General features: G+C 40.3%; 1 protein-coding gene across 5 annotated transcripts in view; it reads right to left on the bottom strand.

Moving 5' to 3' along the window:
* The window catches only part of MAST4 (microtubule associated serine/threonine kinase family member 4), a 1,731,733-nt gene that overhangs the window by 1,301,960 nt on the left and 414,730 nt on the right, over window positions 1–15,043 (bottom strand). The window lies entirely within an intron of this gene.

Below are 15,043 nucleotides of genomic sequence, written 5' to 3'. Positions count from 1 at the left end.
CATAAAAAGCAAAACAATGGGGGCAGAGAGAAAGGATGAAGAGGGAGAAGGGGGAGAAGGCGGCGGCGGAGGGAGTGAGAAGGAATGTGGGATGAAAAAGAAAGCAGTTCAAAGAGGGAAAAGGTCTGAGGAATAATCTCTGGAAGAGCAATAAAAAAGAAAGGGAAACACTATTCAGGGACATGAAGTTGTAAGGGGGTAGAGGTGATAAACGATGTAAGCAATCCATGTAAAAAAACACAAGATTATCAATTTTCAAAATTAATGTAATTTACACTTAAATAAATGTAACTGACGGTATTGAAAAAGAGGCATTCTACAAATTGGTTTCTATCAAATAGTAGTGACTATTCGTGCTGAAAATGTTAATCTAACAGTTTAGGTGAACTGGTTTCTCTGTTCTAGCATTCTATTGATGTGTTTTCCTATTAAACCACATACAATTCCAGGGGCCAACTTCTCTATTTAACATACCGGTAGTATACCATACCAAAAAAAGAATATGTTATTTAATGAGAAATAAACAGGTGTACAGTATATACAGCACTCCTAATCATCCATATATTTTAAAGACTTGTTGAAAAATAAAGTAAAGCATTTCAAGAGGAATTATTCATACATTGACATTGGTTCTGGTTTAAGCCTCCCTTTTTATTAAGATTTTTCTTTACACGAGGTAAGTAGTTTTTGTTAACACAGCACGTTTCCGTCTGTAGCACACTCTCAAACAAGACGTAAACTCAAACCTTCAAATACTGTGCCTTTACCAGTCTGGTTCATGCGTTTTCCAGCTCGTTTGTCTTTGTAATGCAGGCTTTTATTTCACAGTTCATTTTAAGACCTACATTTTCTGTCCTCCTAATTCATTTTTTGTATTGCCCTTCACGAATCCTTCACTCAGCAGGGATTATATACTCTTGACAGCTTTTGATTTCAAGCTAGTTATATTTGCCATATAAAAAGACAGACTGCCCGGCCAGTGCAGAATTCACTTTTTTTTTTTTTTTATTAAATCAAAGTTTTAATGATGAGCGGGTACAGGACTAAAACTACCGGAAAGAGGTCAGCTACATTTCTAAAAATCAAACAGGGACAGCCATTCTGTTTCATCAGCAACCATGGGGTTCATAATTACTAACCTTAAGCTTCAGTTTCTTTGCCTTATGTTTGAAAGCCAAGCAACAAAACACAAGTTTGTTGGCACCGTATTGAACAACACCATTTTCTTTCACCTATCAACATATTCTGATAGCGTACAGGAGTTGCTCTCAACCTGGTGAGATCTTTTTGTTCATTTTGGTAGACGAGACGAGAAGAATGTCTGATCGTGTATTTATATTTCAGCATTGACATTCATTTTAAGGTGGTCCATGGATTACATATTTCTTTATTGTCCAGAACAGCTAACACGTGTTTTGCTCCCGGTGATAATGGGCTGGGGCTTTCTCAAGGCTTAAAAATGCTTGATTAATGTTGGAAATCTGAAAGACCATGAGTCCCGGATGTGGTAATGAAACTATGAACTGGTCACAGATGCTGGTGGGACTAGGCTTGAGGTAACCCCATCTGCCCCGTTATGCACAATTAAAAGGAAGTGGATCCAGATTGTATCAAGAAAGCTGCTGTGTGGTACGGTCCATTATTGTGGGGGCGGTGTTGTGAAGAGCATCCTAGAACACGCCCCAGAAGACAGCGTCGTCGTTCACACCCTATTATAAGGGTACATTACAGAAGACTGCACCCTTGATAATGGAACCTTTAGCATCTGTGACCAGATGCTTCATAACTTCTGAAACCTTGCACACTGCATATGCTGCACTCAGCACACCCTCATCATTCCTCAGACATGATCCATCCACAAACAGCACATGATCACTCTAAAGCAATGGAAGATCTCTTATGTCTGGTCTCGGTTTTGTACAATAATCAAGCACATCCAAACAATTGTGATCATCTTCTGTCTTCACACCCACATTTTCAATATCCGGCAACAATGTCGCTGGATTCACATTCACACATCTCTCAAGAGTCACATTTGATGCTCCCAGAATGACTTTCTCATATTTAGTCAGCCGACTATGTGACATGTACTGGGTTCTGCTTCTTGTCAAAAGAATTGCCACATTATGAGGTACGAATACCCTTACAGGATATCCCATTATGATTCCCTCACTCTGTTCCAGACTTCTGCATGGGGATGGTGGGTTATTGTCGTCAGTGGATTAGTAACTTCTCTCTGATAGCAAGACCACTGATTAAGCTTACAAAGAGTGAGGTAAAAGACCCATTGGAACTAGATGGAGAACAAATGGCAGCATTTGAAGAGCTGAAGAGCAGAATGTGTGAAGCCCCTGCTTTGGGTATGCCAGACTATGAGAAAGAGTTTGAGTTGTACTGCAGTGAGAGAAATGGATGTGCACTTTCAGTGTTAATTCGGAAGCATGGACAGCTGAGGAGGCCTATTGCGTACTTCTCATCGACACTTGACCCTGTAGCTGTAGGTTTACCAGGTTGTTTGAAATCTGTGGCTGCAACATGCAGAAGTCTGGAACAGAGTGAGGGAATCATAATGGGATATCCTGTAAGGGTATTCGTACCTCATAATGTGGCAATTCTTTTGACAAGAAGCAGAACCCAGTACATGTCACATAGTCGGCTGACTAAATATGAGAAAGTCATTCTGGGAGCATCAAATGTGACTCTTGAGAGATGTGTGAATGTGAATCCAGCGACATTGTTGCCGGATATTGAAAATGTGGGTGTGAAGACAGAAGATGATCACAATTGTTTGGATGTGCTTGATTATTGTACAAAACCGAGACCAGACATAAGAGATCTTCCATTGCTTGAGAGTGATCATGTGCTGTTTGTGGATGGATCATGTCTGAGGAATGATGAGGGTGTGCTGAGTGCAGCATATGCAGTGTGCAAGGTTTCAGAAGTTATGGAAGCATCACCATTGGAAGGAGTGAAATCTGCACAAGTTGCTGAATTGGTGGCATTGACAAAAGCTTGCAAGATTGGAGAGAATCTGAGAGTGACTGTGATGACTGATAGTCAGTATGGATTTGGAGTTGTGCATGATTTTGGCCAGCTTTGGCTACAGAGAGGTTTCTTGACGTCGAGTGGGACTCCAATAAAGAATGCTGAAGTGATTGGAAAATTACTTGAGGCGATACAGCTGCCTAAAGAATTAGCAGTTGTGAAATGTGCTGCTCATGGACAAGGAGATGATTTTGTAACTCTTGGAAACAGATTTGCACATGACATTGCACAGTATTGTGCGAAAAATAATCACTCAATTAATAGGGAACGAGAAGGGGAAATGTCTTTTTGTTCTGTGATGTTTACTAATGTCCTAGAAACGTGGGATGAGGTGAAACAGTTGCAGGATGAGACAGGAAAGGAAGAAAAGAAAGACTGGATCAAGGCAGGTTGTGCCCCAAGAGAAACATACCATGTTTGGGTCTATAGAGATGGTAGACCAGTCATGCCTAACTCTATGTTGTCAACAATGGCAAGGATGTATCATGGCCAGGGACATTTGGGAAGGGATGCGATGATCAGGTCTTTTAAGCAGACTTGGTACAATGCAAAGTTCAGGACGATTGCAGAAAGCATCTGTCAAAGATGTTTGATTTGCCAGCAATTTAACACTGGGAAAAAGACAGTGGTGAGTCTGGGAACGATAGGCAGAGAAGGTGGTCCTTTTACGAGAATGCAGATTGATTTCATTGAAATGCCCCAAGTGAATAGACTGAGGTATGTTCTAGTGGTAGTCTGCTTGTTCTCAAGATGGGGGGAGGCCTATCCGACTAGGAGAAATGATGGAGTAACAGTGGCAAAGTTACTGTTAAGAGAGTTGATTCCTAGGTACGGATTTCCAGTAACGATTGAGTCTGATAGAGGTGGACACTTCTATAATGAGCTCATGAGTTTGATTTGTGAAGCATTGAGCATACAGCAGAAGCTACATTGTGCATACAGGCCAGAGGCTTCTTGCGTTGTTGAGCAGATAAACGGCACGATCAAGAACAGGATTGGTAAGATGTGTTTAGCCACTGGAATGAAATGGCCTGATGTCTTGCCTCTAGTGCTAATGACTATTAGATCTACTTCAGATAGAACTACTGGTTTGAGTCCACATGAAATTTTGATGGGACGTGCAATGCGTCATGCATTTGTACCTGTCAATAAGTTGATGACAATAACTGATGACATGATTTTGGATTACTGTAAAGGCCTGGCTGACGCAGTTCATTCTGTGTTTCACCAGGTTGGAGAAGAAGCTACCACACTTGAGAAGAAGCAAACTCATGATCTGAGTTCAGGGGACTGGGTGAGGATTAAAGTACACAGAAGAAGAAATTGCTTGGTTCCAAGGTGGGGAAGGCCAAGACAAGTCATTCTGACTACGACAACTGCAGTGAAGTGTGCTGGTGTGAAAAACTGGGTACATGCAAGTCATACTCTGAGAGTTCCAAACCCAAAGGATGGGATTGGTAAGGAGTATTTTGAAGATTCAGATTCCAGTGATGATGAAGACACAGAACCAGTGAGGAAAAATCGAGGTTCAGAAAGAGGATCAGGGGAAGCTTCAAGAGAACCATTGAGAGTCTCAGAAGGGAGATCAGATTCTGTAAGAGAGCCTAAAGTTCCAAAAAGCAGTGGATTAAAAAGAAGAGAAAAGAGCAGTTCCACAGAAACTACTCCTGAATCAGAAGAAGAGGAGATTGAAGAACCACTTGAGATTATACCTGAAGAAGCAGGGTCAGAAGAAGATAGAGAGGGACAGATTGCGGAAGACCCCCGAGGAGGTGTAGGGAACATTCTTGATAAGCTAGGTGAAGGGACAAGTAGACAGCAAGAAGATTGCGTGTCGGAGACCCGAGGAGGGACAGAAATAGGGAAGTCTCAAACAGTGGTGGAAAAGACTGTGGAGCGAAAGAAAACTGCTGAAGAACAAGAGGCATTTGAAACAGAATCGGATGAAAGTGAGAATGAAAAATCAGAGGGTCGAGTTCTGAGAAAGAGAACTTGGATTGGAGAAAGAAATAATACAGAAACAAGACCGAAAAAGGTTGTAAGAGGAGATCTTTGGCCTAACAACAGAATAAAGAGGCTGAGATATAGACTGATAAGAGCAAATACCTCGAAAGCTGAACAAGTGAATGAGGTGTCGAGTCAGAATCCAGCAAAAAGTGAAAAGCGAAAAGAGTCGAAAGAACCAGAGGAGATCAAGAGGATAAGAAAACCTAACCAGAAGTATAGGTCGCCGGAATGGACGTACGTGGCACTGTCTGAAGGTGAAGAGGCAGAAAGTCAAGGAAATCCAGAGGAGACCGTACGAGAAGTGGTTGAGGAAGATACAGGTGAAATCCTGAAAGTAATCTTGACTGACATTGATGAAAAGTCGGATACGGAGGATATTGTTGGAGATCTAATACAATTTGATGTCGAAGAAGTTGAAGTGAAGAATGATGAATATCCAAATTGAGTGAACAGAAGAAATCACTTGGAGAAGAGTGAAAAGAAGAAAGACTAAAAATTAGTTGTTTGAAGTAATCCAGAATTCGAAGTTTTAAAAGTTCCAGTAGTGGAGTAGTAGAGGCTAAGTCAAAAGACACGGTCAAAGTAGTAAAATGGCTAATATAGAGAACAACCAAAGTAGATGTGCCTTTCTAAGAAGATGGTGTAAAATGTGCTGCTGCTGTACTGGATTATTAATGCTACTATGGGGTGTATTAGCTTTATTAGTTACTTTTAGAATTACAATAGGTACATTTGAGATGCACACTGAGAATGTGACTAATGTAGGGAAGAGTTCACAAAAGGTAGTTCCAACTAGAATTAGTAATACTTACATACATAAAGATAGGTCAATTAATGATTTTTCTAGTAATGTTTTTTCGAAGTTGTTGTACGAATATGTGAAGACAATGGAAGTTAGGGATTGCTACGTATGTATGCAGTTACCTGCATCAGTTTCAGAGGGTGTTACTTATCACCATTTACCAGCTACGTATGGAATTTCTTGTAGTGTGTTAAGTAGTGTTTTTTATTTGCTAGGGAAAATAGATTATGAGATGTCTAACAAAGATAACATTTTTGGGCAATTGCTAATGAACAAAAAGCTGAATCCAGCTAAAGAAGCTAATATTTTTGGTGAGATTTTTATTGAAAAAGACGAATTAACATTAGATTACATTTTTAAGAACAATTTAACTTGCAGTTTGAAAGAAGAGGAGAAGGCTTTCCTAAACATGGTGGAGGAAAGGAGAATGAGCATGCATGAAAAGGCAGGGAAATATAAAATGAGTGAGACAATTTGGGACATTGAGATGGGGAAAGAATTGAGAAATGGGGCTAGTCCGACTTTAGCTTTAGATGCACCACAGAAGGGTAAGTTGTGCATTACAAGAAGGAAATCCCAATATGATACATATTTTGTTGGGACTAGTGAGTGTCAGGATACATACTTCATTGCAACAGGATGGGGTTTCAAGGGAGGAGAAGATCCAATTTTCCCAGGAGTGTATTATGTTTGTGGGAACAAGGCTTATTACAGGTTGCCTGACCATTGGTATGGCACGTGTTATGTGGGCCTGGTCTTTCCAAAGATCTTTCATATAGATAGTAAATTAATATGTTCCACATCTTCTATTCTAACACGTTTTAAGAGAGAAACTTGGTCAGAGATAGTGGGTGACATTTTTGGAGCTTTAATTCCAGCAGTGGGAATTTCTTTGAATACTTATGGAATTCGGAAACTGTCAACAGTGGTGGATCGCTTATCGACAAGTACCGCTGGAGGGTTTCTTTTGGTGAATACGGAGATGATTGCCGTACGTGCCATGTCTATGCAAAATCGACTTGCCCTTGATATTCTATTGGCCAAGGAGGGTGGAGTCTGTGGAATGCTGAAAGTTCAACATTGTTGCACTTACATTCCAGACGAAAGCAAGAACCTGAAGGTCTATATCAAAAATATTACTGATTTGCATGAAGAATTAGTACCACTAGAAGCTGAGAGTATTTGGACCAAAATAGCTAGTAAAATAGTTGCTGTTAAAAGTTTTATTGCAAAAATAGGTAGTACTATTATAGGTAAGATATTGTTTCCTTTGACCTGTATAATTGTTGCTTTATTGATACTAAGATTGGTGTGTTTGTGTTGTAAAAACAGGGGAGGGAAAAAGAAATTAATCAAAAGAAATATTGAAAAGAGAAATAAGAGGTTAAAAAGAGAACCACAAGAAATAGAATTAGAAGAATTGAGGGAGAGTGTTTACTTGGAAACGAAGAGGGATGATGAAAGGGAGTCTGGTGTGTAGTGATGTGTAAGGAGAAAAAGACATTTCCAATTTCTCCTAAAATGGGACTAAATTTTACAAATTTTTTTTTTTTTTTGGGTTGTTTATTTGGTGATAATATCACCAAAGGGGGGATTGCTGGAGCAGAGTTTTCTGTTGAAAATCTATTGGGTTTTTAAGCTCTGGTTTGTCTATATGTCGAAAATTAAAAAATATTAATTTGTAACTATTAATTATTTGTTTTGTGTGAAATTCTGATTAATCAATACAAACTAACAAGAGAAAACTACACGTGGGGATGCATTCATGTTGCTTAATAATAATGTGCATGTTTAATTAAATGAATGTTGCTAAGTGCTGTTTGTTTTAAAGCACAAAACGCTTTTGAAATAACGTGTACTAATGCTTTTCTGTGTTGCAAAGGCTAGATAATTACATACACATAAGGGTATTAGTGGGGTTAACACTGTTTAATCACTATGCTGTGGTAACGTTGTTTTTGTCTCTTAATTAAGATGGTCTGTTTTGGCCTAAAAAAAAATGGCTGCCGTTTAAAGCCTGCACTCGAGTAATCGAATTTTGATGAGAAGGCCTTGCTGAACATGGTCGAGAGTCATCTGACCACAGTCTTCGCCTGGTTTAAAAGTTTTCCGTGAGGACAGCAGCTCTGGGCAAGAGTCCAAGTGTCCTTGGAGGACAAGGGAGCCACAATGAACTTTGTGATTACAATCCTGGTTCCGAGGAAATGTGAACGTGAAAGAAACATTTGCAAAACTCGAGTTTCCTTCTTCCGTCTTTTTATTTTTGTGATTTTTCTGAGCGGAGATTTTTCCAAATGTAGCGATGCTACATCCTTTCCTGCTCGCTCTGCTCAGCGGTTCAGCGGATATGTAGAACATTTTATGTTTCTTTAATTTGCAAGATTTACTATAAGTATTGTTAGCCTAGAGAGGGTCTAAGGCCACTTCTTCCCAAACCTGCGTTGGTGAGGATCAATGCTGTGAGGACGGTGACTTGGGAGACTTCTACTGAGAGACCTGTCCTGACCCATTCTGACATTTAGCTAGAATAGGTAATTATGAGAATAATGATTTACTCTGATTGAATTTCTTTGACTAATTTTAGATAAAGTACCATTATTTTAAATACAGTGTTGGTGGTTATTTCTTGTCAATTATTGAGTACTCTATTTTGATTATTGTTGTATAGATTGTTTAGATCATGACTCAGGACAGTATCAATTTGGTCTTATCGACCTCAGTGTAGATGCAGGGTGTTTAGGAGTTTTTCTTTCCACAGGTTCAGTGCTGATAGAGTAATCGAGCGTATGTTAGTAAAATGGGCCCAAGTGTATGATGAGTGTATGTGCGTGTAACTGTGAAATTACTCTATCCGTGGAAGTAGGAAGAATTTGTACACCCCGATCTGCACCAGAAGCACTAGAAATATTAATACTACAAATAAAATGTTCTTCATCACAGCAATCGGATATGTTCTTATCCATCCTAAAAGAACCTACCTAAAGGCATAAATTATGAATGAAAAACGAATATACGAATTTAGTAACAAAATCAGTATACCCAGTATTGAGGTAAGGGACCCATTACTACCAAGGAAAGAAACCATTACATAGGTTATGCAGCTTTAACTTATGATGGCTGCCCCATGTTCTTTGTAACAACAACTTTAATCCCACACTAATAAAGAGAGATACCTGGTAGACCGATATGTATGTGCTTGACACCTAGTTGCTAAACACATATTAGAACATTGGAAGCTCCATTGAAAACAATGGAGTGCTCCGGGCTTATAATGGCTGGTAGAAGCCCGGAGCTCCAACATTCCAATGCTTCTTTGTTCACAGCTCTGGCTGTGAACAAAGACTTCGGGGAGCCTGAGGGGATTTCAATCCCCTCGCGCTCCCTGAAGCTTTTATTTGTTAGAACATTCTGTCCTCTAGTGGCAGAATGTTCCAATAGCCTTATATCCCTTCGTAGCTGGGCTATACCGGCTATTAAAATTCCGCTGCCTTGGTAAAGTCCCTCGCCTTTGGCTCGGGCCTTTAACAATGCAGCGGGCCTTTAGTCGGTATAACCCGCTACGGCGGGCTATAAGGCTATATTAAAAACACCAGATGCGAGAGCCTTAGAAAAAAACATCAGGGATATACATTATTCAGGCAAGCTGGATTTGAAGTAAATTTCTCAGAAACATCATATTAATTTTAGGCAGTAATTTACGGATAATGAAAATGTTAAAATGGTCAATATTGTGGAAGAGCATTCTGCCGATTCAACATATCTGTCCTCCATGACAGGGGTGAGCCGTGATTCCAGAATAGTGTTTTGACCCAAAACAATTCTTGGAATATTGCAGAACTGTGGTGATTAAAGGACAAAGACTAACTTATTGAATGCTGACATCCTTGCATTAGATATGATAAATGTATGGACACAATCTTGTATGTTTTACCAGATGTTGGGAACTCCATCAGTCATTCTCTCACCACATAATTCTGCATTTCCATTAATTGTTTGATCCAGGTGCACCTAAATGTTGCTAAGAGTTATTTGACATCTAATTCAGTGGAGAGTTTAGACATGGAACACATCACGTTTACATTTTTTTAAATTGTTTTTATTAGTGAAATATAAAAGATACATCTGGTGACTGGTTAACACAAGACTACTTATATGCCATTGCAAGTACATATGTGTCTTAATATGTGTCCGCTCTTGTAGAGTTACATAGTTGTGTCATTCTCCAAACCTTTAACCGACGTTCGGCTTCGACGGCCGTCGGTGTACAAAATACACAGATAATATACATATCCTTCTTTCCATGTCATTCCTACCTATTCCTGTTCAATCATCGATTTTCACAGCAATACTACCGCCCCGAGTTCCTTTGTGGTGTGGGTTCCTGATCATCTGTGTTCTCCCTTTGTGTCTAGCATAGCTCATGAGGCCAGTATTTCCGGTCCCTCTGGCTCACCTGTTTCCTTCCCCACCAGGTATGTTTGGTAAGCTCCCCAAATATTTTTAGGCCAACTTCGATGGGGGAGTAATTCGTTATATACCTCGGACTGTGTGTTACAATAGATCATGTTGCTATGCCAAGCCTCTAGGGTCGGAGCTGGGCCTCTGGCCCATCGCATCGATCGCCTCTCAGCGGTTTGCCAACAACAGTCCAATGGTGATCAACTTACGATCAGCTTTGTCCACTTTCTTATTATAACCTAATAGGACCAGGAAGGGGTCCATCTTCAGGGACTTGTCACAATACAAAGTTTTATTTTGTGTTGATATTTTTGTGATAGGCATCCATTTAGAGGTACAGATGATGAATTTACTCTTTGCACAGGGGATCATTATCCGGCTGAACGGAGGGCGCAATCCTTTACCCTTTTATATAACGAGAGTCTAACTTAGAAACTCTTCCCTTAAACGAGAAAGGCTTTACAATCATTCATCCTTTTGAAAATGGAGACTGTAAGCCCTCTCTGGGTTATGTATTAATTTTCAATTTTAGGTGACTCGTGAAAGCTCATAGGGACGCCTTGTAGAACAGTGGACAAAAAGAAGTTGATCCCCAATCTATCAAACAATTTGCAAGAGAGTTATGATATTAGTCTAATTTTAAACATTGCGCTCTCTAGCTGAAAATATATACACATATTGCCAGCTATCAAACAAATAACATTTTGCTATGAAGCTTAAAAAGCCTCATTTGACATGGCTAATGGTTCTACAGAAATTCAAATAAGTATCGACTGTTGCTAGTTATCGATGCTCTTATTACACTCACAATAATGTAGGAGACATGTATGTATGGATTGGTATTTCCATAGCGGGAACCTAGCTAGGGAGCAACGGAGAGCTGTGCATTACATGGGAAGATTGGAGACAATCAACAAGATGGTGTACATCAAGCGGGAATTACACAAATACATTACATTTCCCCTTTTCAGGCACAGGGAGATGGAGTGATTTGCCCAGAATCAGCTGATGGTGAATCAAGTGCAGAGGCCAGAGTTTGAACCTGGCTCTGCAGGTGACAGATTCGGCAACTCTAGCCACTAAGGGCCAGAAATACCGATTTCTTAATAGCGAATTTTACAGATTCGCTATTAAGAAATCGGTATTTCCTATGTAGGTAAAGATTCGGTAAAAAATACTGAATAATATTCCTTATTACCGAATCAGTAATTGAGATTCGGTAATAAGGAATACCTACCCATTCATTTCTATGGGCTAGGAGGCCCATAGGAATGAATGTGAAGACATTCACTATTAGCGATACGGTATTACCGAATCGCTAATAGCGGGAGCACTTTCAAGGGTGCCAGGGTGTCAAAACGACACCCTGTTGCACCCCTGAAATGTGCATGTGTGCACATATGGCGCACATACATGCCCTAAGGGCATGAAAGTGTGACACATGGCACTCAACAAAAAACAAAAAAGTGATTTTTTAAAGGAAATTGGTAATTACCACCAACTTGAAGTTGGTGATAATTACAGATTTCTTAAGGCTCAAAAGCACTCTTTAATGTGCTTCCTACATTGCATTTAAGGAATCGGTATCACCGATTCCTTATATGCAAGAGCAATAAGGAATCGGTATTTACCAATTCCTTACCTACATTAGGAATGGCTAAATACCGGTCGGTAACGCTGAAATTTACCGAATTTCGGCGTTACCGACCGGTATTCAGCCACCTACAGCTGGCCCTAAGCTACTTATCCTCCCACTGCCTGTGTACATCTTTCGCCAGTTTTTATTAGAAAATTGTTTCATGGTAGGGCCCAATAAAATATTGAAAACAAACGTTCTTAGAAACTAATTGCTGCAAGACCTCTATGCAGCCCCCTTTGTCCACCAGGTACTAATTCAGTGCAGTCAATTATATCCTGAAGGGACAAGACGGGGAAGCCAGAATTTATGCACCTGTGAGAATGACATTGATTAGTAAACTGAAAACACAGTTGGGTAATTTGTTTGCCTATTGAACTGAAGAAGAAAGCTGTATTTAAATAGTTATAAACAGTGGGGGGACGTTATACACCTATGAGGTCAATTACAGATGTGTTTGAATGTCAAAACATACCTGTAAATAAGAAAATAATCACTAGTTCGTTGTAATACCTCATCACAAGCAAATATTGGTTTTTCAGGGGAGCACAGTTTCAATCTTGGCCAGTAGCCATTTCAGTAGCATGCGGTTACAAATACACCAAAGGAACTGCTGTGTTATGATCACTTATTTTGTAGAACTGTATCTGCGCCTGCAAAAACCAGCAACCTACCCAGGGGTGCTGTATCTATTAAGTACAGCATATTCTACATGGATAATGTTCATTATGTGACACATGAAACATGGGTACAGTGGAAGAGCAGCACATGTAGGTCAATATGTGATCCAACTGTGCCTTAACTTGGTACAAAAAACAATTAAATCTTGTATAAAAAAAAAAATAGGATGTTAATTAAAGATATTTAACATTTTACCATTAAGAGGCCGATTCCAATGCGGGTCGGAAAGCACTCCGACCGAGTCAGATCCGGAGTGTTTTCCGACCGAGCCGGACCCCTACATTCCGACCGAGTGAGTACGATGCGCACGTATGCTGTCTGACTCGGTTCGGTCAGACTCCCATAGAAGTCAATGGGAGCCAGTTGTACGACGCGTACATGCGCTCCCATTGACTGAATGGGTACGTCTCGAACAAGTGCGCCCCTTACAGTGGGCACACGTTGGTGCCATCTGCACCGTACATGCCTGTGTTGGGGAGACCTGTCCGAGTCGTAGGGCTGCGGGTGTTGGGGGGTCCGACGCAGACCACCCAAAGTCTGACTCCGGGAGCTTTTGCGAGCCGGTCACTCCGGCTCACACAGGCTGTCCGACGCATGCATCGTACTGGCTCTGTTGTAAATCGCATCCATTGCACGCCACGGTTAGCTTCCGATCGAGACGTACGGAGCGGTTCGGACCCGGAAACGACTCGGTCGGTGACTCACGTAGCTCGTATCGTACTTGCTCGCTCGTAAAGCTGTACGAGTCGGCCGGAAAACACGCGTACAGCTCGTAGTTTTTCCGGCCGGATCACGTTCGGTGCCCTTCCGACCCGGATCGTAATCGGCCCCTAAGTTACAATGTTTCCACACAAATGGAGCAAAAATTCTTCTCTAGCAACCTCTTAATGCCGAGTGTGCACTTAAAGAGTGCTATGCTTTCAGAATGTTTGTGAATTGAAAGCAGAGTGACAGTTGGTTACTGGACTGGTGTGTCCACCGGCAGCTCGACTCTAGCTCTTGAAGTAAAGTTATTTATAACTACCTTGGTTGGGGGTACAAATGTTTGAACAAAGGCAATATTTTCTTGGGGCCGGCCTATAAGAAGTGCTTACTTGTATGTTTCTCTGGTAGATGTGAACATTTTTATGAGTGATTCTGCTTTAATGAGTATTAGTGTCAATGCGGACATTGAGGGTTGGGGCAGTTTCCAGAAGTTCTCAGGCACACACGGGACCTGGCGACATGTGTTAGGACAAGACTGAATAACTTTCCAAATGATCAGGTGTCCCTTCAAACCTCTTGAAAATGGCTGGAACTGTGTTTCTGAATAGAGGACACATACAATTGAGACATGTTCAGCATCCAGTGATGTGTGCAGATTTCAGGTTGGTATAGGATATCACAAGTTGGCAGTTGAAGGTGTGCACATCTACTCCAAGCAACAAACCTTAACTGGACATTTTTCAAAGCAGTAGAGGCAAAAGCAATCCTCCTTTTTAGGTCTGTCTAGACAGTGCAGCTGTCACCATACCTTAGGTGAGAAACAGAAAATGAGCTTTAAGAAGTACTTCTCAGAAAGGGAACTATGACTCCACCCAAAAGTTGGTTTCCTTGAGTGCATATATTAATTGTGAAGCTGTGTGCACCCATTGAAAACAAGTGCTTGTGCTAAACTTTTTGTCTTGCTGGAAAGCATATGGTCAACGCAGCAGGCCTCGCTTGGTAACAAACCATTAATCAAGGCTCTAGGCTTTTAATGAAAGGTTACGACAAAGGCAGTAGTCGAGACTTTTGAAAAGCATATCTTTTTTTGAAAACCATTATTAAAACAATAGGTCTTCAAGGGTTGCACTTGCTAAAGCTTGTGGATAGGTATTTTGTTTCAGGGAATGACACAGACTATCACAATAGACAAGAGTTATGATGTTAGTTTACAGGCTGTACCAATTCCTAGGAATAGAAGAGTTGCACTCTGAGAATCCTTGTTACGCCGTTGGTTATAGTATTTTCAAGTGTACTTTTGTGCATATTTGTAATTTTAAGATTTGTATACAAACATATAGTTGCTTTGTGGCTATTCTAGTGCTCAGTTTAGTAGAGTCTTGTGTTTTATGGTGACAAGCCAATGATAAAGGTACAGGCCCGATTGGTTTATTGTGAAAATCTATGCCACATGGAATAATTTCTGATTATTATAACATTTTATGATAAAAACAGCAGCCTCAGTATATCAATTGTGAAAAGCAAATGTTAAATCTGAAAGGTATTCAACTGCAGATTGGCATTATACTATGATAGAACCTGTCAATGATTTATGTTGTCAGTAATGTATTTTGTTAAATTAATTTATATTGTTATAAAACACTGTTAAATTCCACAAAAGCACAAACAAAATTGCACTGTTATTGTTAAAATATTCGAACAGTGTACCA

The sequence above is a fragment of the Triturus cristatus genome, chromosome 2_1 (genome assembly GCF_964204655.1).
Source record: "Triturus cristatus chromosome 2_1, aTriCri1.1, whole genome shotgun sequence".
Taxonomy (NCBI): Eukaryota; Metazoa; Chordata; class Amphibia; order Caudata; family Salamandridae; genus Triturus; species Triturus cristatus.
The sequence above is the reverse complement of the archived record's forward strand: the minus strand, read 5'-3'. Positions and strand labels throughout refer to the sequence as shown.